The sequence below is a fragment of the Grammomys surdaster genome, unplaced genomic scaffold (assembly GCF_004785775.1).
Source record: "Grammomys surdaster isolate TR1022 unplaced genomic scaffold, NIH_TR_1.0 125956, whole genome shotgun sequence".
NCBI classification, from domain to species: domain Eukaryota; kingdom Metazoa; phylum Chordata; class Mammalia; order Rodentia; family Muridae; genus Grammomys; species Grammomys surdaster.
Window position 1 is genome coordinate 1067478 of NW_021620775.1, and position 25164 is coordinate 1092641.

Here is a 25164-nt window from a genome sequence, read left to right on the forward strand (position 1 = left end):
ATTTAGGCTTTTGACGCTGTCTCCAGGCTTCTAAACCCTCTACTCTAAAATAGAACTGGCATCACCTTGAGGTCTCTGCTGGGTGCTAGAGCCAACATCCTGAGGAGACTCCACTCTGCCAAGCCTGCTCTCCAGGCCCTTCCACACCAGCCTCCTAGATCTAAGCAACCAGCTGTGCTTGCTGAAGAATTCCAGGCTGCTTGCTAATGCAAGGCCTTGTGTTGTCATGTGGTTCCCTTTTACCCTCCCCACCCTTACTTTCCTAGAACAACCCACCACCCCAGTAAAGATTTAACAAGCAGGCACTGTCTCAGGCTGTTTCCTGGGTGAGCCACTTGGCAGAGATCCTAATGACAGAGCTATGTTCCTGACTCTTGTACTGGTGTGTGCTGGGAACAAATCCATCTAGTCTACGGATGAAAACAGAAAACTAACTTTTAGGGAAAGATATGTAGTAAAGGGTTATGAACAATACCATAAAAGCTAAATAGACATCTGGAAGGTTGAACACCACACACCCTCCACCTCCCAAAATGGCGGACAGTTTTCCCCGAAAACAGCTTGGGCCAGAGCTAGGCTGTGTCTCCAGGCAGCAGCGGGTCACTAAGGGGACACCAGACGCTTATTTGATTCGAACCTGGGGTTCACTTTTCTTCATCTCACAGCCCACAATGCGTCAGATTCTGCCAAGAGTGTAAGCGGCGCAGCTGATAAACCAGTTCTGAACATTGAAAGTTCTTCAGCGTTCAGGAGAAGTGTATAAAAGGAAAACAGAAAAAACCTTAGGCATAATATACTGACTACCACATCCAAACTTCTTCAAAGTTCAACATCAGGGACTTTCTTTGCACACAAACTCGGGTCCAGACCCTTCTGAAAGTGGTTTGTCACTAGGAAAGGAGGGAGCTTGTTATGGTGTAACCGGATGTAAAGGGCTCACAATAAACATAACCAAGAAATAGAGTGAAGAAATGTTTATTATTTCAGGCAAGTAGTGAACATGTTGGATCCACCTCTGAGCTGAGGTATCAAAGAGATTTTATTGAGGAAACTGTCACTTTGCGCCATAGAAAAGTCTGGTCTACATATGTAAAGGTGGGCGTATCTCTGAACATGCTTTGTTCAAAGCAATACATCATCCCCACCCCCACCTCACCCCCCAAAATGGCAGTAGGAACTTCTGTGCATAGGGAATTTGGTATTACAAGAAACAAAATATATTCTAGGTCACTTAAAAAGAGAGCATGACTGTGGCTGTCACAGTGACTCAGCAAACATGCCTGTGGCTGTCACAGTTTCTTTGGAGGGATTTAAACCTGAGAGGAGGCAACTTTGGAGGAAAATTAACAATTTTAAATTCAAAGGGGCTGAAGACTACACTACACTGGAAAACACAGGCAGTAATCCCTAACAGTTCTCTGTGAGGACAGAGGGAAGAGTGAGTGAGACTCTCCATCCAAGAAAGGCAGACCCCGTGATCATAATGTACTTCCTGCAAACACTGTGTAGCTTGAGCTTATGCCAAGGGTTTAGAATGCCTTTATCTCTCCTCCTTTATAAGACTTTTATGTAATTTTTAAAGTCCTCCTCACCCAGTAAAACTTTGTTTACATAAAGGCCCTGCTGCCTTCTCAGAACTGGGGACTTAATTGGCCCATGCCTTCCCCTTTACCTTCAATTCTTCACTGATGCTTTTAAGACTCCAGTTGAGAGAGTCTATGAGTTTGGTCCTTGGGCAGTGGAGGAAAGACAGTTACCAGGTGTGTTAGAGGAAAACCCAAGAGAGCTTATCACTGCCCAGTGGGCTTGCTCTTCTGAGTTTATGAGTTGTGTGTGTTTGCCCTGTCAAGACATTTCGTTATGAGTGGTGGTCTCTTTCTTTGGGGCCCTGAACTCATTTCTAACAATGAAATTGCTTTAATTTTTTTTTAATCTTATGCATGTATACATGCATGTGTGTGTGTGTGTGTGTGTGTGTGTGTGTGTGCTTGTGTGTGTATCAGGCTTGGTAGCAAGTGCCTTTCCTTGCTGTGCCACCTTGCTTGCCCAAGTTGGCATACTTTAAATGACTGTTGGGTAGCATGTACTACATGGGTTTAATTCCCAGCACTGAAAGAGGGAAGATGAAAAGCTAAAGTGGATCCTTTTGTGTAATTTTTAAAGTCCTCACCCAGTAAAACTTTGTTTACATAAAGACCTTAACTCATTACTTGTGTTATCCTTCAGTGAGAATTAGATCACTACTACCATTTCTGAGCCAAATTTGAAGGGAGCTTTATTTAGTAGTTGCCAGGATGATGGGCACTGGCCAGGTCCATATCAGGGAGTCACAGAGATTGGTCAGTTGGATGTTTTTAAAGGCAAATCAACAAGTCACTGTACTTCCTGTCTTTCCCATCAGGTGCAGACCTCTATCCTGAGGTACTTCCTGCCTACCCACCTCGTGATCACTACAAGTGATGAAGCACATCCTGGCAGCTGGGGCAACCAATCTTGTTTACAAATGTGAAAAAAATGGCTTGTATTGAAGGGGCTGGGCAGCCAGCCTCAGCACTCCCCAGCCTCAGCACTCCCTCATACTCACAAAGCTCTCCTTCACCCCTTTGCTCTCCCCCCCACCACCATCTGAGCCATCTGACCTTTCAAAGGAGGCACAGCCTATCGCCAAAATTCAGCAATCCCCACTCCAATGGCACTCCCTAATGAAAATCCCCTCACGGGAATGGCAAACAGCCACAACTCCCAGCCCCCATGTTGATGAGGCTGGCACCCTCTCTGAGAGATGGCTAAGCACTCTCCAGTGCAGGTGGCCCCAGTCCTTTGAAAAAATACAAGACCAAACATCCTTGGGAAGATAAGTGCCATACTTTGGGGCAATCAAGTGTTCCCAGACAGCTGTGGCTGTTTGTGAAAACACTAGTCCCTGATAGCACCATAAAGGCCAAAAGAGCTTCCCTCCCCAGTTGTCCGATCCAGCCCACCACCTAAACAAATGGTATTGTGTTTGAGAGATGACTTCCCTTATCACTTTCCTTGTTATGGAACCCTGAAACCCCAGAATCTGCCTGTGTATAAATATCCTGAGCCCCTAGACGCGGGGTCGCAATCCTGCCCTGAGCAGTGGGACCGGATTGTGATCTGAACCAGGTTCGAATTATTAAAAGACTCTTTGTTTCAGTACATCAGATTTTGCAATTCTTTAAAGAGCTCTCTTGGGGATCCCGAGTTCTGGGCATAACAATATCTTACCTGAACAACAGCCCCCAGCACTTCAGGAAGTTATCCGCCCTTGGGCAAGTGGGGCTTACAAGTTAGAGGCATTTTTGTTTTATAGATCTCCTAAGTACAGTATTTAAAACTTTAAACATAACTTTAGTTCTCTCACATGAAGCAAGTTAAGGGAGGAAGGGCTTTGTGCTCATGGTATGAGAGAGTACAGTCCATCATAGCTGGGAAAGCATGGTGCCACGGATGGCTCACAGCTGTGGAGGCAGGAGCCTGTGGCTCTTCAAGCAGAGATGGGACAGGAAGTGGAGCTGGGCAACAAATCTCAAGGCCTTTCTCCCAGTAATCCAGTTTCTCCACTTTCCAAAGCAGTACGCCCAGCTAGGGACCAAGCATTTTAGCCCATGAGCCTCTGGGAGACATTTCACATTGAAACTATAACATCCACTCCCACCCCCATAGAATTATCACCACCTCATAATGCAAACTGAATCAGTCCCGCCTCTAAAGTCTACAGTCTTATCAGTATTAATGCTACTTTATTAATTATTAATTAACTACATTAATATAACAATAATATTAACATAGTCTGAATTCTCTTCTGAGACCCAAGGTAATCCTTTAACTGTGAGCTTCTACAAAACTGAAAAAAAAAAAAAAAACAAGCCAGGTAACATGTATGCACGGGTACGTCAGTGTCAAGTCTATTAAGGGGTGGCCAGCCTGTCTGTCTGGATTTGAGACTAGCTGCACAGTGGGACTCACATTTATCTCTGTCAGAAGCCCATAGCTAGGGAAGTCATATGCCCAAGTAGGAAAATCACTTGTGTTTTGCTCAATGGACATGATGCACTCGCCAAAGTGGGCTCTAAGACCAATGTCTGACCATAGATTAATGCTACTGTCAGGTTGGTCAGAGGAGCTTCTGTTGTTCTCCAGTAGCTGCAGAGACTCGCAGTCTGATGAAAATAAATGTGGTGAATGCTTGGCAATAAGCAGAGCATCAATCTCACCCCTCCCAGATTCAGGGAGCATCTCAGAAGGGGGAGAAAATGTCAAAGTGGGGAAGGGATGTGGAACACTGGCGTCCAAGCGTTACATGGGTATTTTACTCTTGAACTCACAGCAGGCATGATCATCGGCACGCAACTGGGGCTGATGACATCCTGTTATGGCGGTGGGAGGAGCTGATGACCTCACATCCGTCTAGGGATCTATAAGCAGTTAATGGAGGCCGGGAAAGGAGAGATTTTCTTCAGTGGTGTAGCCACTGGTGAAGTGCCTGTGCTCCTGTAAGCAACTAACTCCTCACCCCTCTGCCTGTAAACAATTCTAATAAAATGTATTGGATCATTGAAAAAACCAAAATGAAGTAGAAGAGGGACTCATAAGGAAAAGGGGGACCAGTGGACCAGACGGGGAATGAGAGGGTGTAAATGTGATCAAAGTACATTACCTATATGTATGAAAATGTTACAATAAAATGCGCTATGTATAGTTAATATATGCTAATAAAAAATTAAAATAAAAATCAGTTTATCCACCTCCAAAAGACGATGCTGTAAGATAAACATTCTTGTTGCCAAAGGGAGAAATGCAGACATAGCAAAGAAAGGTCTGATGACATAGACTGAAAGCCAGCCCCCAGCACCAGGTCCTGCAGGTCCACGGCACGCATCTGGGGACATCGTGGGCTTGAGAGCATGCAGATTTCTTCTGTACATATCCCATGTCTCTCTCATCTCCCCTCTCCTGGGGTCTCCATTTCAACTTAGGGCTTCATCTTTATCTTTACACAAAGTCCAATCACAGCTTCTGGGCAGGGAATCCCACTCTGCTACACATATCCTGGAACCCCATACAAGCTTCCACACCCCATAAGTGCCACATTCACGGCCCCCACAAAAGCAGCACACACAGAAGTCAGTGCTGGACCCCAGCTTCAGATGGTCCATGTGTCTTCCTGGCTTCCAAGGGTGGCCCTGCTAGGGCAGAGCATCCTAGAGGCTCTGTTTAAATCTGTTCTCTTCTCAAATGAAAGGTTTTCAAGTGAGTTTACATTGTTTCACTGGGTCTTTTGACGGTCTTGTCTCAGGCACCTTTCTTATAGTCCCAGCACAATGTTTAAGGGTTTTTATTAATTGAACTACTTCATTAACTAATTAATTAATCAATTAAGACTGCACTTCAGCAAGTGCTGAAATCCTCCTTGATTCCAGCCCGCCTCCATACCCACTTCGATCACATCTTCCTGTTCTCTCTCAGTCTAAACTTAGCTCAGAGCAGTGAACAGTATCCATGCTACAGGCCAGATGCTGTGCTGTCTTGACCTTTAGTCCTTTAAACGACTTAGCTCATTATTTTTAAATTTAGTCTCAATCATGTTTTCAGAAGATAGAACGCAGCCTGATGCTTCGCGAAATGTGACTTGCGGCCCTAACCAATTCCCAGTTAGTGGCCTTGTTCCTTGTGAAGTGCCATGTGCACAGCCTCCACCATCAGCCCTTCTGGACTGCTATCGCCATTCATTTCCTTGTCATTTAGAGCAACGTAGGAGGACACCATGTTAAGTGAAGTGACCATCATAGGATGGTCACTTCTGTAACTCCAGTTCCAGGAGACCCAACACCCTCATACAGACGTTCATGCAAGCAAAACACCAATGCACATACAGTTAGAAAACAAAGAAAAGGAAACTGCGATTTGATGCCCACTCTCCAGCCTCCCCTTCTCCTCCCTTTCCCCGCCACTTCCTCATTTCCACCACATACTTTCCGCGGCTATGAAATCCCCGCCTGAGTTTGAGAACACGTAGCGCTTGCCTTTCTAGGACACTCACATAACATCCTATCCACCCATGTTGCTCCAAATGGCAAGATTTCATTTTTAGGGTTGAATAATATCACACTGTGAATATTCACCGTTCTCTAAAAAAGTCTCTGCACACAGATGGGCGTTTTGTTTGGCTCAATGTCTTGGAAGAGTGGCGTGACTGGTTTGTTTATTTGTTTGTTTGTCAGAAATCCAAGTGCTGGGATTTGAGCCGGGTCCCCTGGAAAAGCAGCCAGTGCTGTTAAGCGCTGAGCCGCCTCTCCAGGCCCAAAGTTTCAAGTAAGCAGAAGTTCTGTGTTTCCCAGGTCAGCAGGAGAGTGGTGCACAACAGTTTATTACATATTTTATACAGAGTTAGAAGAGGCACTAAAGAGAAATGATTCCTGTGGAAGGGAAGGGCCATGCTAGTTTCTCTTACTGGTGATCCCACCTTCTGCGCATGTACTGAAGTATCGCTCCATTTGCATAAATATTTGCATTTATTATGCATTTTTTAGAATGGTACTGCATCTTCGTTTTTAAAACAAGTCTGTCTGTCTGTCTGTCTTTTTAAAACAGGCTTTTAAAATACAGCCTAGCCTGTCCTAATCTTCCTGCCTCTGCCTCTCAAGGCTAATACTGTTAGTTTCAAACCCGGGACAAGTGGCTGAGGTGTCTAATACATCAAAGAGGACCTAGCCCCCAGGTTCTCCCAGCATCCCTCAGCCCCTACCTGTTACAGGGTATGGCTAGCATACCATGCTCTCTCCCCTGAACTCTGCAACCCAGGGGCTGGGCTGCCCTTCCCTCAGAGGCTCTTCCCTACATAATCCAAACTTTCTGGTTACCTGCTTCCCCGCCCCCCTTTTGTACCTTTGCCCTCCTGGCTACTGTACTTGGTTACCCTCTCTTCCTTCCCCTCCCCCTCTCTCCACATGGTTCAGGGTCATGACCACTCTGGGCTCTCCCAGATGTTCCTGCTTCCGGCTATGCTCTCCCACATGTCTATAATAAACCTTCCCTTCTACCATGCCTAAGAACACTCATGTCCTTTCCTTTTCTTTTCTTTTTATTTCTTTTTTTCATTCAAAGAAAGTGCAAGTCCGACAGTCTCATGGAAGGGAGGCGGAGCCACAGAAAACTGAGTCCTGGGTTTGCTTCTTTCTTCCAGGCCAGGCAGGGGCGGGGTAGGGGTAGGAGTAGGGAGGTGGGGCAAAGAACAACTAGAAACTGGGGTCTCAAACCCTCTGAACAACAGACTCACTCTCTTTCCTACAGGTAGGTCGTTTGCTTATCTAAGAAGCTTCTGGGAACTGCTCAGGCTGTTGCCAGTCCCCACCCTTTGCAAGACCCACCGTCCTGCAGGGGGCAAAGTTATAAAAAAAAAGTTGTGCCTTCCTGCTGGAACTCAACTAGCCGGAAGTTTCTGGAAACCGACTGGGGATGAGAACTCAGATACTCTATTCTTTCCAGTCAGGGGTGATTCAAACAAACATCAAAAGAAGCTCTGTATTGTGCTAAAGTAAAATTATCTAGTGAATGACTCTTTACGATGTCAACCTCAGACACCATTTCTAGCTCCCGCATCCTAGTCCAAGGCGCCCGTCTCTGAATTTTTTTCTACTTCAGCTTCCCACCTACCCGACCTTTACCAGCACGACAAGTGCCTACAGCTCTCATTAGCATTGAGGGTTATACAGAAGCGCCCCGACCAGGGGCCTCACACGAAGAGCTAAGTGCCTGTCTCTGAGCTTCCTGACTAAGCCCTAAGTGATTACCTTGTTCCTGTTTCTGTCCGATGCCAGGCATCCCCCACCCCCACCTGCCCCCCCTTGTCTCGTCAGACAAGGGGAGGTAACTCTGATGAGAACGGATGACTGCTGTGTTGAGCTTTATTCTTTCCATGTCACCTGGACACATTATTTCTGTTAGTCCTTGTGAAATAATTTTTACTCCCTCATCTATCACAGGGAATATGAAATGGAAAATCAGCCATTTTAGAGGTCTAATATAAAAAAGGGTCACACAGAGGGCATCGGGAAAGGACTCAATAAAATGCTTGACTCACGTGCATGAGGTCCTGAGTTTGATGTCGAGAATCTATGTAAAAATGTCAGCTGTGTGGTAGACAGACAGACAGGCAGATCCTTGGGCTTGCTGGCTAGCCAGCCTAGCATAATTGGTGAGCTACAGGCCAGTGAGAGACCCTGTCTCAAAGGACACAGATAGCCTGTCTGAGGATAGTGGAGCTTGCCATCTGGGCTCCACACACGTGCAGTAGCACACATGAACATGCACTAACATGAACTATCATGAACACACATATATGCATATGCATGAACACGCACACACACAAAACACAACACATTTTTTTTTTTTAGATGGCCATTCAGAAACTTTTGCAGATACTACAGACAGGGACATAGCCTCTTAAGTTACTTAGTGCCTCTTATGTAATAGGTTAAATGAAAATTTTCTCCTCAAAGTCAGTGCCTGGTAACTGTCCCCTTGGAAGCTACAGTATGTGCCATTTTGCCAGGCAGAACTAACTTCCTAATCCTTTACTTTTGTCTGGTCTGGCAGGAAGCTTAAGGCTAATTACAAGCTTCTAAAAGCCATTCAAACCCTGGGCTCTTGGCAGCATTCTCTCTAACCTGTGAACCCAAAGCGTGGGGAGAGTCCTTGTGGACAGAGTGACTGTGCCACTTACCCTCCCCTCTCAGAGGAGAACACTTTAATAATCATATCAAGGTGGCAGTCACAAACTGGGACTGTCCCAGACAAACCAAGATGGGTGGGCACCCTTCTCGGAACTGGAACAAGGGTGGCTGAGGCTGTCTGCAAGCAGACAGATTTGACCCTGTTGCTGCAGCAGTTCAGAGTCTGATTATACTCGTGAGTCTGTACAGAGCTGGAGTAAGACTGTAATTACAGAAAGCAGCCCCTACAAAGATTCTCAGAGTATTTGCAGATCCAGAAAGGGCAAGGGCATGGCCCTCTCCTGTCATGCATACCCAGACCACTTCGCTTCCCAAAGCAGGAACCTCATAAGTAGCATCAATGTCACGTCTGGTGGCCAGGTCCCTTATAGGAGGAGAGGTCAAAGAACCTGGTCCTCTTCGCCATCTCCCCCACCCCACCCCTGCAGGCCAACATCTATCACCACGAAGGTAGAGCTGTGTAGTTTCAGTGGGAACAAGATCCATGCAGGACACCGGTAGTGCTAAGCCGGGACTGATGGTAAAGTTTTCCAGTTTCTTAATGCAAAATGTGAGTCTGCGTTCCTTTCCAAAAGGAATCCTCGACAGATAACCTGGACTGTCCTCTATAGAAGAAAACACAAGAAAAGACAGTCAGAAGAAATTAAAAAAAAAAAAACCCACTGTGCAGTCAAATTCCGGCTCCATCACTGGAGCCTCTCTTGCTGATGTAATGGCCAAGAGGAATCAGACACCAGAACTTAGGAAAGCTCAGCGAGAGCAGGCTATACAGGCTGCCAAGGAAGCAAAAAAAAGGCTAAGCAGGCATCAAAGAACACAGCAGTGGCTGCTGCCAAGGCCCCCCCAGAGGCAGCACCTAAACAAAAGATGTGAAGCCTGTGAAGGTCTCTGCTCCCAGAGTTGGTGGGAAACGCTAATATGGTAGATCAGAGTTTAAAATAAAGATATGTCTTTTTTTAAAAAAACAAACAAACAAACAAACAAACAAAAGACAAAAGAAAGGCACTGATCTATAATCTCAGCACCCAGAGGGGCAGGGTCTCTCCCCTCTCCTCTCCTCTCCTCTCCCCTCCCCTCTCCTCCCCTCCCCTCCTCTCCCCTCCCCTCCTTTCTCCCTCCCTCCCCCTCTCCCCCTCTTCTCTCCCTCTCCCTCCCCCTCCCCCTTCCCCTCCCTCTCCCTTTCCCTCTCCTTTCACCAAAGACCCCAGTTTGGCTCCTAACACCCACACCAGGGAGATCACAAACACCTGTGACTCCAGATCCACCCACGGGATCTGAAGTGTTCTTCAGGCCTCTTGAGCACTTGGACTCACGTGTACATATCAGCACAGACAAACACACATAACTAAAAATAAAACAAATCTTTAAAACAAAACACAAAACGGTGATTGTGAGACGGTCTTAATGTAGATGCCCAGCATGCCCACAGAAGCCGAGACTTGCTTCCCACTGGGCCTCAAGAGCTCAGAGGACCTCCTAGAAGCGGGAGGAAGAGCCCACGCTTCTCCCAAGAATCGACACTAGGGGTCGCCCTTCCCCAACATTAAACGAAATTCTGTGGCTCTTCAAAAGGTTCCTGGGAGGTGAACCTTTGCAGGTGGGAAGGTGCCGCTGTGGGACAGATAAGGTGGTGGAGTTGTCCAATCTCCAAGTACGGTCTTAGACTGCTGAGGAGACGCAGGGATGAGCACGACACAGCGATGGGAGGGTCGTGTCCTGTGTGGTCCATTTCTCCCCCTCACCTCACCTCTCACCCCACGGCCCCCAACTTCTCCTAAGCAATTACCTCCATGGAGAGCATGGGACGCTGTGGTCTGGGGCAGGTTGGAAAAGACAGGATCCTTTCCATAGTGACGATCTGTGAGGAGCAACAAAGGCCGGGCTCTCTGCAGAGCACAACCCCAGTGTGTGCATCAGTCGGAGGACGCTGCACAGACAGTGGGACTCACTTTTCACTGGCTTGATAGGCTCTGCAGACACACTGTGTGAATGATACTCAGGGGTCTCATATGAGCCCTGGAGACTGATAGAACGTGGCTTGTCTGTCAGTCTCTCTCCTTTGTGCCACTCTTGTCCAAACTTTTTTCATGGAAGCCTGTTTGTCTGTGTAAACACAAGGGTACTTTCAGAAAATAACACTATACTCTTTAGTTCTCTAGCCAGATACTCTTCTCTGCAGGAAGCCGGAAGCGCTTGTTCTGTGGACAGACAGAATGCTGAGGTTTAAAGGTTTAATGCCAATAGTCATTCAAGTCAATAAGCCCTGTAGACTGAGTCAGGCTGCTCACTCCCAGCAGTGGCCATATGACCACGATGCCCGCTTCACACAGGAGAGCTACCCACTTCCTTCAGCAAACCTTCAGGGCTGGAAAGAAAACTGTCACAGGGGTGGGAGGTGGTAAGGGGGGAGGATTGGAGCTAGGCACAGGGTTCTGCTGCACTTTGGATGCTCAGCGCCCTTCAGAAGCTGTGAGATAAAGGGAGGTTCCTACCATGGCGCTGTCAGGAGCTGTTGAGTGGCATTTTGTGTGTGAGAACTCAGGCCATTGTGGGTGTGCTTTCCCAAAGGGGTTGTGGCACCCCTGTCCCTTCTTCTGTTTCCTGGCACATGGTGTGAGCAGTTCTCCTCTGCCACACACTCCTGCATTTGTGTTACCTCACAGACTGATCACAGACTGAAACCTAAAAGAAAAAAGGAAGTGAAAATAAATCTTCTCATTTTCAGTTTCATACCTGGGATGGTTTGAAAAATGGCTCATATGTTTGAATACTGGGTTCCCAGCTAGTGGAACTGTTGAGAAGGATTAGAAGGTGCAGCCTTGTTAGAGGAGGGCCCTCCCCCCTCCAATGCCTGTGGGTCACAATGTAAGTAGCTTCTAGCTGCTGCTCAAGCACCATGCCTGCCTGTTTCCTGCCGTGATGATCTGATGATCATGGACCCACCATCTAAAACTATAAGAAAGCCCACAATTAAATTCTTTCTTTTATAAGAGTTGTCTTGGTCATGGTGTCTCTCCACAGAAACAGAACAGCGTCTAAGACAATACCTCAGGTAGTTTGTTATGGAAACAGAAAGATGACTGGCAAGGCCAACAAAGGCGAGCATTGCTTCTGGTCGTGCTTCTTGGTCCCTTAGGCAGAGCCACCCACTAGCCCTCTGGCCTCGGCCTTGGGAAGAGGCCAGCACCCTGACCCTTAACACTTCAAGATTTTCAGATTGTCAGATGTCAGGGGCTGGTTACACATTGGTGCTCCATGTGACCCAAGTGAAGAGCAACTATGTGTATCTTCAGCAGAACATAAGAGTTCTGACTCCACAGAAAGCCCAAGGGAGCCAGCTTGGCATTTGTGGACTCTTCTTCCCGCTGGAAGGAAACAACACAGGAGCTTTCCCTCAGCAAACCACAGAAGCCAGACACTCCAGGTACCAAAGGTCACAGTATGGAAGTATAGATCATAAACCCACAGCACTTCACATGTGACTCAGTGTCTGTGCTGGAAGTGCTCCCCCAGCTGTGTGCACTAACTCTTACTGGGCTAAAAGACACGGGGGTGGCAGGGACAAGGCTAGAGCCATGACTGGCTCCTCCAAGGATTACCACAAGCCCAGGTAAGAATGTGGTGGAAAAATCTGCCCATCTTACTAATGCAGATCCACTGAGCTGAATTTAGCCACCGGAGTATCCTCTGGACCACAGGGAGGAACCTGAGAAAGGACAAGTGGACATTTTGAAGCACAAGCACCATGAAAGGTAATTAATTTTTCGCAAGCAACTCATGGGAATTAGGACCTTTCCCAGAAGGACTGGAGCTCACTGTATCACCTTCCAGAAGTGCTGTTCCTCAAGAATAACAGCTTTCTTCTCGAGAGTGACTGGTTTCCACGGTGTTCACACCTTAGGAGGCTGGAGAAGGAGGCCAACAACACAAGCAAGCTGCACTGGACTCCTCTTGACCTAGAAGATACCCATTAGTGGGAGGAATAAGACAAAATATTCCTGAGATGCCCTTGGATAACAGGTTCCTTGCTGGAGAATATAAGCTTCCTTTCCGTGTCAAATCTGCAGCTTAGTGTTGTACCTATTATTTTTTGTCACCCCCTCCTGCTGCAGACTCAGAATCTTGGTGTCCCCACCCAGTGTCTCCCACCATTCTATTTATTTTGAGGACTCCAAGAGCATCTTGGACATGCTCTGTGTCCACTCCTTCGGTTTCTCTCTATTCTGCTATGCCAAGGCACTCAGCCCGACAACAAGTCTCTCTTCTCTAAACCTTCCACTGCAACCTTGGCTACTTAAGGGCATCACTGTGCACGGCCAGGGCCAGCCCGAGAGAGACAGCAGTCCTAAATTTTGCATGTCGAATGCTGCATGCTGCATATCTCACTTACCTAACCTAGTTTTGGCCTGGCTTCTAGAGCCACTTCCTGCCTAGTAAATGACTCGCTCGGCCTCATCAGGTATCTCTATCAAAACCTGCCTCCAGGAAAGCTGTGGGCATAAGCCACAAGTCCCATGTTGGATAAGCAGCGACTATATCACCTGGACCACAGGCCAGTGTGACCTGATGACAATGTGATGAGCAAGGGAGGACATCAGAACTCCACGTCCAGCAGCTGACCAACTTGAAAAATTCAGTCTGGGAGCCTTTGTCTGTGCATCAGTGAAATGCTACATCAGCAACACTTCTTTCACCTGGTAGCTGTGATGAGATGAAGTACCTTATTTAACAGCACTCGATAAGTAACGGCTTCCCAGGGGCTGAAGACATGGCTTAGCAAGTAAGAGGCTGGACTGAGGTGGCTGGGGTCTGATTCCTAGCACCCATACTGGGGTGGCTTGTGACTGCCTGGAGCTCTAACCCTAGGGGCATCTGATCCCTTTGGCCTTGGCAGGAACCTGCATTCATGTGCACATACCCACATGTAGATGCACATAATTAAATAAAAACAAAATAGTCACCAGCCTGGCCTTGAACTTACAGAGATCCATCTGCCTTTGCTTCCCAAGTACTGGGATCAAAGGCAGGGGCAACTACCACCCAAAATGAACAGTCAACGTTCTTATGTATTTATTCTGTACTTAACTGTAATACTAAAGTGTTTCAACTTTTACACTACTGAATTTTAACATCTTCGGTATATTGCTTCTCAGCCAGCAATGCTAATCTAACTGAGTGGCCAAAGTGGATTAAGCAAATAGGTCTCTGTGCTATAAACACATTTTAGTTAAGTAAAATATGCATGGAGAACTCAGTGTTCTTGATGCGTTCGCTATGATAAAACATCATGATCAAAAGGAAGTGTGTGTTTGTGTGTGTGTGTGGGGGGGGGGTGCTGGGGTGTTTCATTGTTAAGTTTACAGTTCACCATGAAGGGAAGTCAGGACAGGTATTTAAGCAGAATCTTGGAGGCAGAAGCTGATGTAGAGGCCATGGAGGAGTGCTGCTTACTGGCTTGCTCCCCATGGCTTGCTCAGCCTGTCTTCTTATACCACCCACATACATAAGAGTGGCACTGTCACAGTGGGCTGGACCCTCCCATGTCAATCATCCATCAAGAACACGCCCACAGACTTGTCTACAGGCCAATCTGACGGAGGTATTTTTTCAGTTGAGATTCCCTCCTCTCAGATGACTCTGGTTTATGTCGTGTCAAGTTGACAAACACTGACCAGCACTGTCAGGAAACCAGCTGAATCTGGGAGATGCAAACTCCAGGGCACTATATTTTCTTTTCTTCCCTTTGGCCCTTTTCTTTTCCTTTCCCTCTTTGATTTCCCCTCCTATTAGCAGCTGCCTTTGCAGAGCTGGTGAGCTTTCCGTTTTCCCCCAGGATCTCTGCGTGTGGGAAGGTGGATCTGAGAGCACATGCATAGGAATCAACATGGTAACCACTTGCTCCCAGCATGCACAGATTTCCTTGACAGCACCTTGGTTGGTGTCACTCCCAGTCTCCTGGAACCACTTAACACGGGTAGGTGCTACTTTTCAAAATCTCTTTTACTGTCTTCACAATTATTTCAAAGATATTTCTATCAGGTTGAAGGACATGTGGCAACTAAGCCTGCAGAGAAAGTTCAGACTTCATGCAGTTGCTGGAGATACACAGCGTATTCCCGTTATTTCCACCCCTACTAGTCCAAAAGGGGATGTTTTTCACTAGATTATTCTGAGCACAGGTAAGGTTTTTTGTTGCAGGTAGCTTTTCGCTACCCTGCCTTAGTTTCAGGATCAGGCGGTGCTACCAGCCCCTCCCAGTTTCCCTTAAATTCATGGATAAAAGACACACACACACACACACACACACAGTTGTTCATTTTCAACTTACCTTCTTGGCACAATTGCTGGGCGCTACTATCTCCTGCCTGGAAAAGCATGCCTCTTAGCTCTGTACCTTCCACCTGCCCTAAGCTTAGTTGGTCAGTTGAATCTAGTCCCTGCTAAACATCTCTGACCCCCCCCACACCTATAGGAGTGGCCATAGCCCACTGCTCCTCCCAAGACCTCACATGATTGCCTGGTTCTTTTCTCTCCAAAGCATGGCGAACTTCCTCTCTCCTCCCTTGCATCCCTTTTCCTCCAGAAACCTGGAAGTCCCGCCTGTACCTTTTGCTCAGCAATTGGCCCATGGCTTTCTTTACTGACAGATCAAGAACCAACTGGGGAATAGGACCTTAGCATCAGAACCACTACTATGCCTTTGTGAGGCAGAAATGGTGGCTAGATTGCTCAGGCAGGTTCCCCAGAGAAGGGCAATGCCTCCTGGACCATGCATCACTCTCTCCCTATGAATCCTGTTCTTTAAATGTCATGAGACTGTTTTCTAAACACAGATGCATCTAACCACTGATGCGATTATTCTTTCCCACAGGGTTTGTCAGTACCCGGTGTAGAGTAAGAAAGAGGCAGCCGTAGAAACTAAAGATCTAGCTAGTGACCACATTCCCAGCCACAGTAGTTGGGAGTTGTGAGGTTTTGTGGATTGCATGTCTGTCTCTCAGCTTGACTTAGAGCCACAGAAGTCTCCAACTAGGAAGCCAGTGATAGATTGGAGAGGCCATGACTGGAGTTCTAGCTTGGGCTCTGCCACAGTTAGCTCTCTACAATGCTTTCCAGTCCTCTGAGCCTTGGCTCCTTCACTCCCACAGTAAGAATGGTGACTGGGGCAGCCTTCTTGATTCCTACAGGAGATAGTATAGAAAGCAATCAGAGGCTGGGGAGAGGGCTTACTCATAAAGTACCTGTGAGGCAACTGTGAAGACTCGAGTCTTAGCACTGGGCAAGCAAAGACAGGTGTGTTCCTAAAGCCCATTGGCCAGCCAGTATAGCTTAATAGATGGACTCCAGGTTCCATGAGAGAACCTATCTAAAAAATCATGACAGAGAACAGCCGAGGGAGCACCTGATGTCAACATCTGGTCTCTACAGGCAAGCGCACATATGTGCACTCACACCAGCACATGTATACACACACACATATACACACATACATATACCACTCAAAAGAGAGAGTGAGAGTAAGAGTGAGGGAGAGGGAGAGGGATAAGAGAGTGGAGAAAGAGAGAGAGAGAGAGAGAGAGAGAGAGAGAGAGAGAGAGAGAGAGAGAGAGAATGCATGAGAACACATGCTCAGATGATCAGATCAGGCAATCAGCTATGAAGCACTAGGTATAAATAATGCCCAAGTTGAAGGTAGTCATCCCTGAAGGGAAGATGCTATCTGGCCTCAGTATACAGACTTCATGTCTCATTTCCTGCTTCCTTTTCCAAGTAGCAGGACAAGCATTCCATGTGGGGTATTGGTAAGTCACTATGGAGGCTCAGCATGAACACCTATTCACAGACTCAACTCCACCCCATGATTTGCCTTCAACCTTTTTAATTCCTCGAAGGTAAAGAATTGCCACGTTTCTCTATGGCTATGGTGCCTGCCATGTTTAGGAGCTATCCCATAAGTACATATGGTGTCTTAGAAATAGGGCACCTTGGGGAGAGCTTGTTTATGGACAGATAGGATAACATTAGATGGCCATAGGCTGCGTAAACGTACGGTTGGAAAGTACACACGTCAAGAAGATGCACCTACTTAGCCATTGCCTACATAGGTCCTGGCCCTAGAGTCATGACAGAGAAATCATTGCAACAATGTCTCCAGTGGGGAAAGCTGAGACAGGCTAAATGCCTGTCCCCGAGTATGAATAAATACATTGTAGACCATTCAGAAGGGATAAATATAAAAAATGGGTGCCATAGAAAGATACAGTCAGAATGTCACCATTTGCATGAAGTTTAAAGCATGTAAATCAGCTTTTGTTTTTTGGTCTCAAACATTTAGACAAAAACATCCACAAGCAAGGCTAACACTCCAAACTCATCATATTGTTTTTCCTGGAAGCAATGGAGGGAGCTGGGGGAAATGGGGAGGAATGGAAAAAATGTGGAAATGTGGACCTGAGGAGTGGGATGGGGTGGGGGGAGTGTGGAGGAATGGGGGAGTGTGAAGGAAAGTGTGGAGTGCGGAGAGACGGGGGGGGGGTGATGGGATGGAGACGGACCCTCAACTATAATTGTAAAAAAGTGTGGAATCACGTTGGACTGTGAGAATAGTCTGGATTCTTAGGGAATCATTTCAACTCAGTGCTTGCTAGATATTCGATGTTACTATAAATTTGAATGCTCTTTGTTTAACAAGGGGAAATTTTTTTCTGGAGATACTTCTGCCCCAACTCAAAAAAAAAAAAAAAAAAAAAAGATTCGAACGAAGCTTGGGCTGCATTAGGAAATCAGGGTCCTCAAGAGAGGCGACCAAGTGGTGGCGCCACGTACCGCAGGAAGCCGAGGGCGGGCAGCCGCTGGAGAGAGAGCTGAGCAACCAGTTTTTGCCATAGGACATAAATAACTTGGAAGAGAGAGTTTCGAAGGGCAAATGAGAACAGTCTTCAGATGTAAAGTAGGGTAGTGCGGTCCCTGTAGGACGGTGGGTGGCGGTGAGAGCCGCCGACCCAAACACGCTCAGTCTAACGGGGCAGATGCTCAGCAGGTCCTGCGCAGCCTCTCCAAAAGCAGGGAGGAAGGGGCTGCTGGCCCAGGCTGCAGGCCACAGGATGCTTGTCCATGACCGAAGTCAGTAGGTCTCATGAGGTTTTATCAGGTTCTCTCCCAAATCCACCTAAAGGTTGACACAACTTCAAAATTCTAAAGAGCTTTCTGTTTTTTTGGTTTTACTTTTTAGTTGTCGTTTTGTTGTCGTTGTTTGTTTAGTTTTGTTTAACTTTTTTTGGTTAAAATTGATAACTAACAAGACTTTATTTAGATATCACAAATAATTAAAGCAATTTTGAAAAAAGAAGAGCAGGCTGGACAGTTTACATTTATCAGATTTCAAGATGAGATGCACAGCCACAGTTGAGATAGACAATGACCCTTACACAGAAACATGGATGACCAACTTTATGGAGGCATTATTTATACAGCATAAAATTCACCCACTTTAAAGACAAAATGTATTCACATAGGGGCCAAAAGCACGATCAATATAGTGGCTCAGTCATTCTAAACGTCACCATCCTGCCTCGGGTCCCCTATTTGGGCACCCCACAACCACAAGTGTGTTTGGTTCTTACCGTTTTGTCTTTTCTAGAATATCATCACAAAATATAAGCTCATCTGTGTTTGTCTTTTCCCTTAACATAAGCCGTTCATGTTCTAAACATTAATCTGTTATTATGCTTCCATCTTTCCTTTAACACGGTTTCCTTCTGGGAACTGTGCCACTCACTGTATGGATGACACACAACTTGTTTATCTATGCACTGATTGATGGATATTTGAATTGTTTCTCATTTGGATCAATAAGAGCAGTGTGGAACCGATCTTTAAATAGACACATTTTTCCCCTTTTGGGCAAATACCAAAGGAGTAGAGTTGCTATGTTCTACAGTTCATGTGTGCTTAACTTTAGAAGGAATTGTTAAACTGCTTCCAAAGTTCATAGACTACTTGGTGTTTCCACCAGAAATTCATGAGCACCCCTGTGGTATAAATCCTCGCTGACACTTTGAATGGTCAGTCTTTTCCAACTTCAACTCTCAGTGGATGGATTATGATATTTTACCCTGTGTGGTGGTCTGAATATGTTTGGCCCAGGGAGTGACATTATTAGGACGTGTGGCCTTGTTGGAGGAAGTGTGTCACTATGGGGGTGGACTTTGAGATCCTTTCCTAGCTGCCTGGAAGTTAGTCTTCAACTGCTTGCCTTCAGAATAAGATGCAGAACTCTGAGCATTTCCAGTGCCATGCCTGGATGCTGCCATGCTTCCCACCATGATGATCACAAACCTCTGAAACTGTAAGCCAGCACCAATTAAATGTTGTCCTTTATAAGAATTGCATTGGTCATGGTGTCTGTTCACAGCAGTAAAACCCTAAGACAGAAGTTGGTACCAAGACTGGGGTATTGTTGTAATAGGCCTGACCATGGTTTTTGTTTGGAAGAATGTGGATTTTGGATTTGTAAAGCAGTGGAATGCTTTTTGAATGCTGTCCTTTATAAGAGTTGCTTTGGCCATGGTGTCCGTTCACACCAATGAAACCTTAACTAAGACACCCTGGTTCCCTGGAAGCCAAGTTACAAATGCTTGTGAGCCACCATGTGGCTTCTGAGAACTAAACCTAGGACCTCTGGAAGAGCAGCCAATGGTCTTAACTGCCGAGTTGTCTCCCTGAGTCTCTCGTCTCTCTTCTCATTTTCACTCACTCTCTCTCTCTCTCTCTCTCTCTCTCTCTTTCTCTCTCCCTTCCTTCCTTTCTTTTTGTTTTTTGTTTTCATTTTTGTTTTCAAGACAGTGTTTCTCTATGTAGCCCTGGCTATCCTGAAACTCACTATGTAGACCAGGCTGGCCTCAAACTCACAGAGATCCATCCGCCTCTGCCTCTTGAGTGGGTTACATAATCTGATCCTGGCAAGAAGAGGAGAAAAGGAGGAGGAGGAAGAGGAGGAGGAGGAGGAGGAGGAGGAAGATGAAGAAGGAGAGGAGGAGGAAGAGGAGGAAGACCACCATCAGCTATCCTTTTCTAATAGAACTTTGGAACTTTAGTCAAAACTCAGCTAGTCAAAACTATATATATCTGATTTATTTGTTCTTTGATCTGCATCTATCCTTTATGCTACTAGAATGTCTATGGTAGTCTTAAGTATACCTGAAAGTATAACTCTTCCTATAGCTTAGTATAAAAGGACTGATATGTAAATTATATTGACTCTTCTGATTATCATTAATGTGCTATATTTTTTCCTATCTTTTTTCTTTAGAAAATTTTATTGTTTTATTGGTAGCATTTAGATGTCATACTTTTAAAGCATTACCTGAAAGTCAGGCATGGTGATGCACGCCTTTAATACTAGCATTTGGAAGGCAGATCTTTGAGTTTGAGGCCAGCCTGGTCTACATAGTGAGTTCCAGGACAGCCAGGGCTATACAAGAAACCCTGTCTCAAGAAAAGGGGGAGGGAAGATGAACATTAGATGGCTAAACAGGTAAGGGCACTTTCTGACAGTTCTATGGGCCTGAATTCAATCTCCCAGGACCAAATGACAGAAGGAGAGAATTAAGTCCTCAAAGTTGGGCATCCTCTGACCTTTGCAGATAATTAAATAAATATAATTAATTTCTTATTGAAAAACAATCTAAATATAATTTTGCAACCTTTGGATTTTAATTAGTGTTTAGACAATTTATATTTAATGTAATTTTCAATATGATAAGCTAATTCAACGGAACTTTAAAAAATATCTTATCTAAAAAAAGACACTAAGAAGTCAGACATAGGGGGAGAACACCTACAATCCCAGAACTCAGTTGACAGAGGCAGGAAGACCATGAGTTTAAGGCCAGCCTGTGCTACATAGTGAGTTCCAGGTTAGCTTGAGCTATACATTCATGTTAGATACATATGTAAATAATAAAAAAAAATTAAAGATGCAACACAACAAAAAACAGGAAGCCAGGAAGAGAGAACAGAATGAAGACTAGGTAAGAAGCAGTTAGAAGATTTAACTGCAGTTAAACCTAGATGTACATTTTAAAGTATCAGCACTGAGTAAACAATCTGGGTTGACAGATTTTTCTTTAATTACTAAAGGTTCAACTTCCTTGTTTCTGGGCTGCAACATCCATGATGAGAAGCCCATTGTCACCTTTAATCTTCTGTATTTGTTATGTTCTTTCTTGGATTTCCTTCATGATGTCTCTTTCTTTCCTTTTAGACTTACTCTATGTACGTGAGCACACTGTCTCTGTCACTGTCTTCAGACACACCAAAAGAGGGGATCAGATCTCAATATAGATGGTTGTGAACTACTATGTGGGTGCTGGGAATTGAACTCACGACCTCTGGAAGAGCAGCCAGTGCTCTTAACTGTGGAGCCATCTCTCCAGCCCCATGATATTTCTTTATATCTTTAATTTTTATCACTTCGACTATGATGACCTAAGAGTGATTTTTGTTTGCGTTAATTCTTCCCCATCTTCAGTTATTGTTTTTCGGCCTGTTAAGTTTTCAGATTTTATCTCTTCAAATATCTCTTCTTTTCCATTTTATAGACCTCACGTCATATGGAGTCTGGGAGCACACTTAGCATCAGTACCATCCTAATGCTCCTGAAGAGCTTTTCTGTTTTTTTTTTCATTTTTTCTTTTTGCATTTCAGTCTCACAACTTCTCTTCATCAACCTGTGTGTGCATTTACTGACTGTCCTCAGAGCCCATTCAGTCTCTGGTCAAAATAATTCTTAAGTTCTGCTGTCATTTTCCACATGAAACCAACCAACCTTCCTTCCTTCCTTCCTTCCTTCCTTCCTTCCTTCCTTCCATCTCCTCCTCCTCCTCCTCCTCCTCCTCCTCCTCCTCCTCCTCTTCCTCTTCTTCCTGTTCCTTCTCTTCCTCCTCCTCCTCCTCCTCTTCTTTGTCTTCTTCCTCTTCCTCCTCCTCATCTCCTCCTCCTCCTCCTCTCCTCCTCCTCCTCCTCCTCCTCCTCTTCTTCTTCTTCTTCTTCTCCTTCTTCTGGCAGTTCTGCGACTCTATTTGACATTCAGCAGGTTAGTTCTCATCCACATTGACGGTCTGTAGGGTTTTAATGTGGTAACAGGCACGTAAGCTACAATGTGTAAAGTTTGTTTGGTGAATCCTCATCCTCATTACGTTTTCTGGACAATTGTACTCAATTGAAACATTGAGATATGAAACATTCCATGTTCCTTTGGCCCAGATGGCTTTATTGAGCCTGGTATCAACACACACATCTGGAGTTCCTATCTCCTTCTTGGACCATTTCCAGATTTCTCTGAGTGCCGAGGGGCATGCTTCTTGAAGCCCACTCCACGGATGTGCTTGTGAATATGGATGGTATACCCACAAGTCACTACCTCGTTGATGGCAGAATGGCCCTTTCTTCTTGCCACCCTTCTTTGTGGGACCCAAGTTGGAAAGGAGCAGAGGATTGCCAAAACATTTCTAATGGAATAACTTTAACAATTTATCTTGTTGCTAAAATTCTTCTTCCATGTTGTACACTTTCTAAGGTTTACTTTGAGATGTAATTACAGTTACATATTAGCTTTCTGTTGCCATTACAACAAGTCACTGTAAGCTTAATGGCTCGAAACAGCATAACGTTATTATCTTACACTTCTGGCGGTCAGTAATCTGAAATAAGTCTTATGGGGATAAAACTGAGGCGTCTGCATGGCTGGATTCCCTTCAATTCATAGAATAGTTGCTTTATAGGAGTTCTCCTCTTCGTTTATGTCTTCCCTTTAATTACGTCTTGTGCCTGTCTCTTATGTAAATAAATACCCTAAAGTGTTCTATGTGGCTCCCTTTGCATGTGCATGTGTTTCAGATGTGCTTTGTTGCTTGACAGACACATGCTTTACATGACAAGCATTGTGGTTTATCTCTTTCTCCTTTTCTTCCTCCTTTAACTCAGCACTGGGAGCTGGAGAAAGGCTGGCTCCATGGTTAAAGGCACTCGCTGCTCTGGCAAAGGACCCAGATCCAGGTCCTAGCATCCAGAGCTACCTATGATTTCAGTTGCTTGGGAGTCTGATATATTCTGACCTCCAAGGACACCACCAGCCATGCACAGGGTGCACACACACACACAAACGCACACGCACTCGCACACACACATTTAAACTCAGCACTGTATTTTAAAGGCCCATCCACGCCATCGCTCTTACAACTAATCCTTTGCTTCTAACTGCTACACACCACTTTAAGCTGTGTTCACTGTAATTCCTCCTTTCATTACTCCAGCGATGGACACCAGCTCTCCTCCAATACCAGCCAAGAGTGCTACAGTGCGTGCGGGACAGCTCCCCTGGGACCTCTGTCAAACGTGCTTCAAGAGACATACTAGGACAGATTGCTGGACCATTCGGTGTATGTTCTCACTAAACCTTTGTCCTCTCCAGAATCCTACAGTGCTACTCCATCTCAACACAGCTGCGAGGGTTTCCTGGGTTCCCCTCCCCCCCCCCCCCCCCCCCCCCTGCAGCATCCTGATCTTGCCTGGGTGAGCTCTTTGTTATTTTGTGTGCACTGACTGATGACTGAGTTCAGGCACTTTGCCTCTTATCTGGCTTTTCCATCTACATATCCTCAGTTGAAAACTGTTCCCAGCCCCTCCACAGACCTTCCCACGGGTATCCTTTGGCCTTTCTACCTCAACCATTGTCATCACTGATCGCAATCACAGGTAACCGGAGGTAAACTGTTTCCTCCTTGGCCGGCATGGTGCTGTGAGCATGCAGAAACTGCGCTCAGCAGGACTCTAGTATCTTTGCTTTATTTTTAATTTCAGTTATTAATAAAACTTGGATATCACCCTTCTTGGGACCCTGTACTCAAGAGGGAGGTGGGTCCATTCTCTCCATAGAGTATTTGGAGCCTTTCAAAGTTGTTGCCATCCTTTCTCATGGAGATAAAATGCATCTAACTCATGTCGTTTATATCAGTGTCTGAGGCTTCAACTGTGATCCTGTGTGGAATCTGGTGAGGGTCAGACCAGGACTAGGAAGTCACTGGCCCCAAATCGGAGTCTGGGATATAAAACCTTATTCAGGCACTCTTTTTCTCAGCAACAAACCAAAAAGATATGGCATAACCGTCTCTTAGGACCTTTAGAATTTCTGTATCATGCTTGAATGTCTCAAGCCTGTGTACCGTTACTGACTGGCTCACTGCACAAGGTGAGCAGGGTCAGGATTAAGCTGCATAAGACAAGCTCTCTGCTGGGCCCTGGCAAAATGTGAGGGCTGGTTTGCCGCCAGAGAATCACAGGGAGTTTTCAGACCCTTGGAGAACTGGGATCCACCAGGGGTGAGGTCTTAGAAGGATGAAGGGAGGACCTCGTTCCAAAAGGCTATCTGGATATTTGCCATGAGGGCTGCTGTAAGTTAGGGAGAGACATGGGATACTGCTCGTAAGCCTACAATACACGGAATACTCTCCAGCTAAAGCTCATATTTAAAACAGCAGTGGACATGGTCACCTATACCTCTAATATTAACACTTGGGGGTGGGGGGATGAGGCAAGAAGATGAGGCTAGGAGTTTGAGGCCCCTTAGTCCACAGTAGATTCTATACCAGCCTGGGCTACAGAATGAGACTCTAACCCTCCTCCCCCAATATAGTGTCTTTAATTGGTTGTTCTTTAATTGCTTGACATGTAGATAGTAACATGGTTGTTAATTCGTGAGAAGCCACCTACAGAGTTTAGATTTTTCCCTTGAGGTGAATGAAGGCTCCTGCTCTACCCCTGTTCTACCGCAATCTGACCGTAACTTTCTTCCCAGTCCCCGTCCCATTGCTCTGCAAAGACAAATGCTCAAGAGACACTTTTCTATGTGTTTCCAAGAGTACTTGTATGTATGGGTAAGTATGTGTACAAGCAAGAGGAGACTGAGAAACAGAAGACTCAAAAATGCAGAGAAGGATGAAAAGACAGATGGACAAAAAAAATGAGAGGACAGATGGACAAAAAGGAAGGAAGGAAAAAGAAAGATGAGAGAGGGATGAAGAGAAGAGGGAGGAAAGAGAAAAGGGAGGGAGAGAGGGAGCAAGGAAGAAGAAAAAGGGAAAGAAAAGACAGAGGGCTGTTGCCTGTGATAAAACCCAGTGACCAAAGCAACTTGGGGAGGAAAGGGTTTATCTGGCTTCCACATCCTGATCACAGTCCATCCTGGAGGGAGCTTAGGGCAGGAACTCAGGAGGCAGGAATCTGGAGGCAGGAACTGAAGCAGCGACCATGGAGGAACGCTGCTTATTAGCTTGCTTCCCATAGTGCCTCAGCCTGCTTTCTCATACAACTCAGGACCATCCACCTCATCCAGGGGTGACATCACTCA

General features: G+C 45.8%; 1 pseudogene; it reads left to right on the forward strand.

Moving 5' to 3' along the window:
* The first annotated feature begins 533 nt into the window (after positions 1-533).
* Positions 534-9673, forward strand: LOC114609424 (annotated as a pseudogene).
* The last annotated feature ends 15491 nt before the right edge of the window (positions 9674-25164 follow it).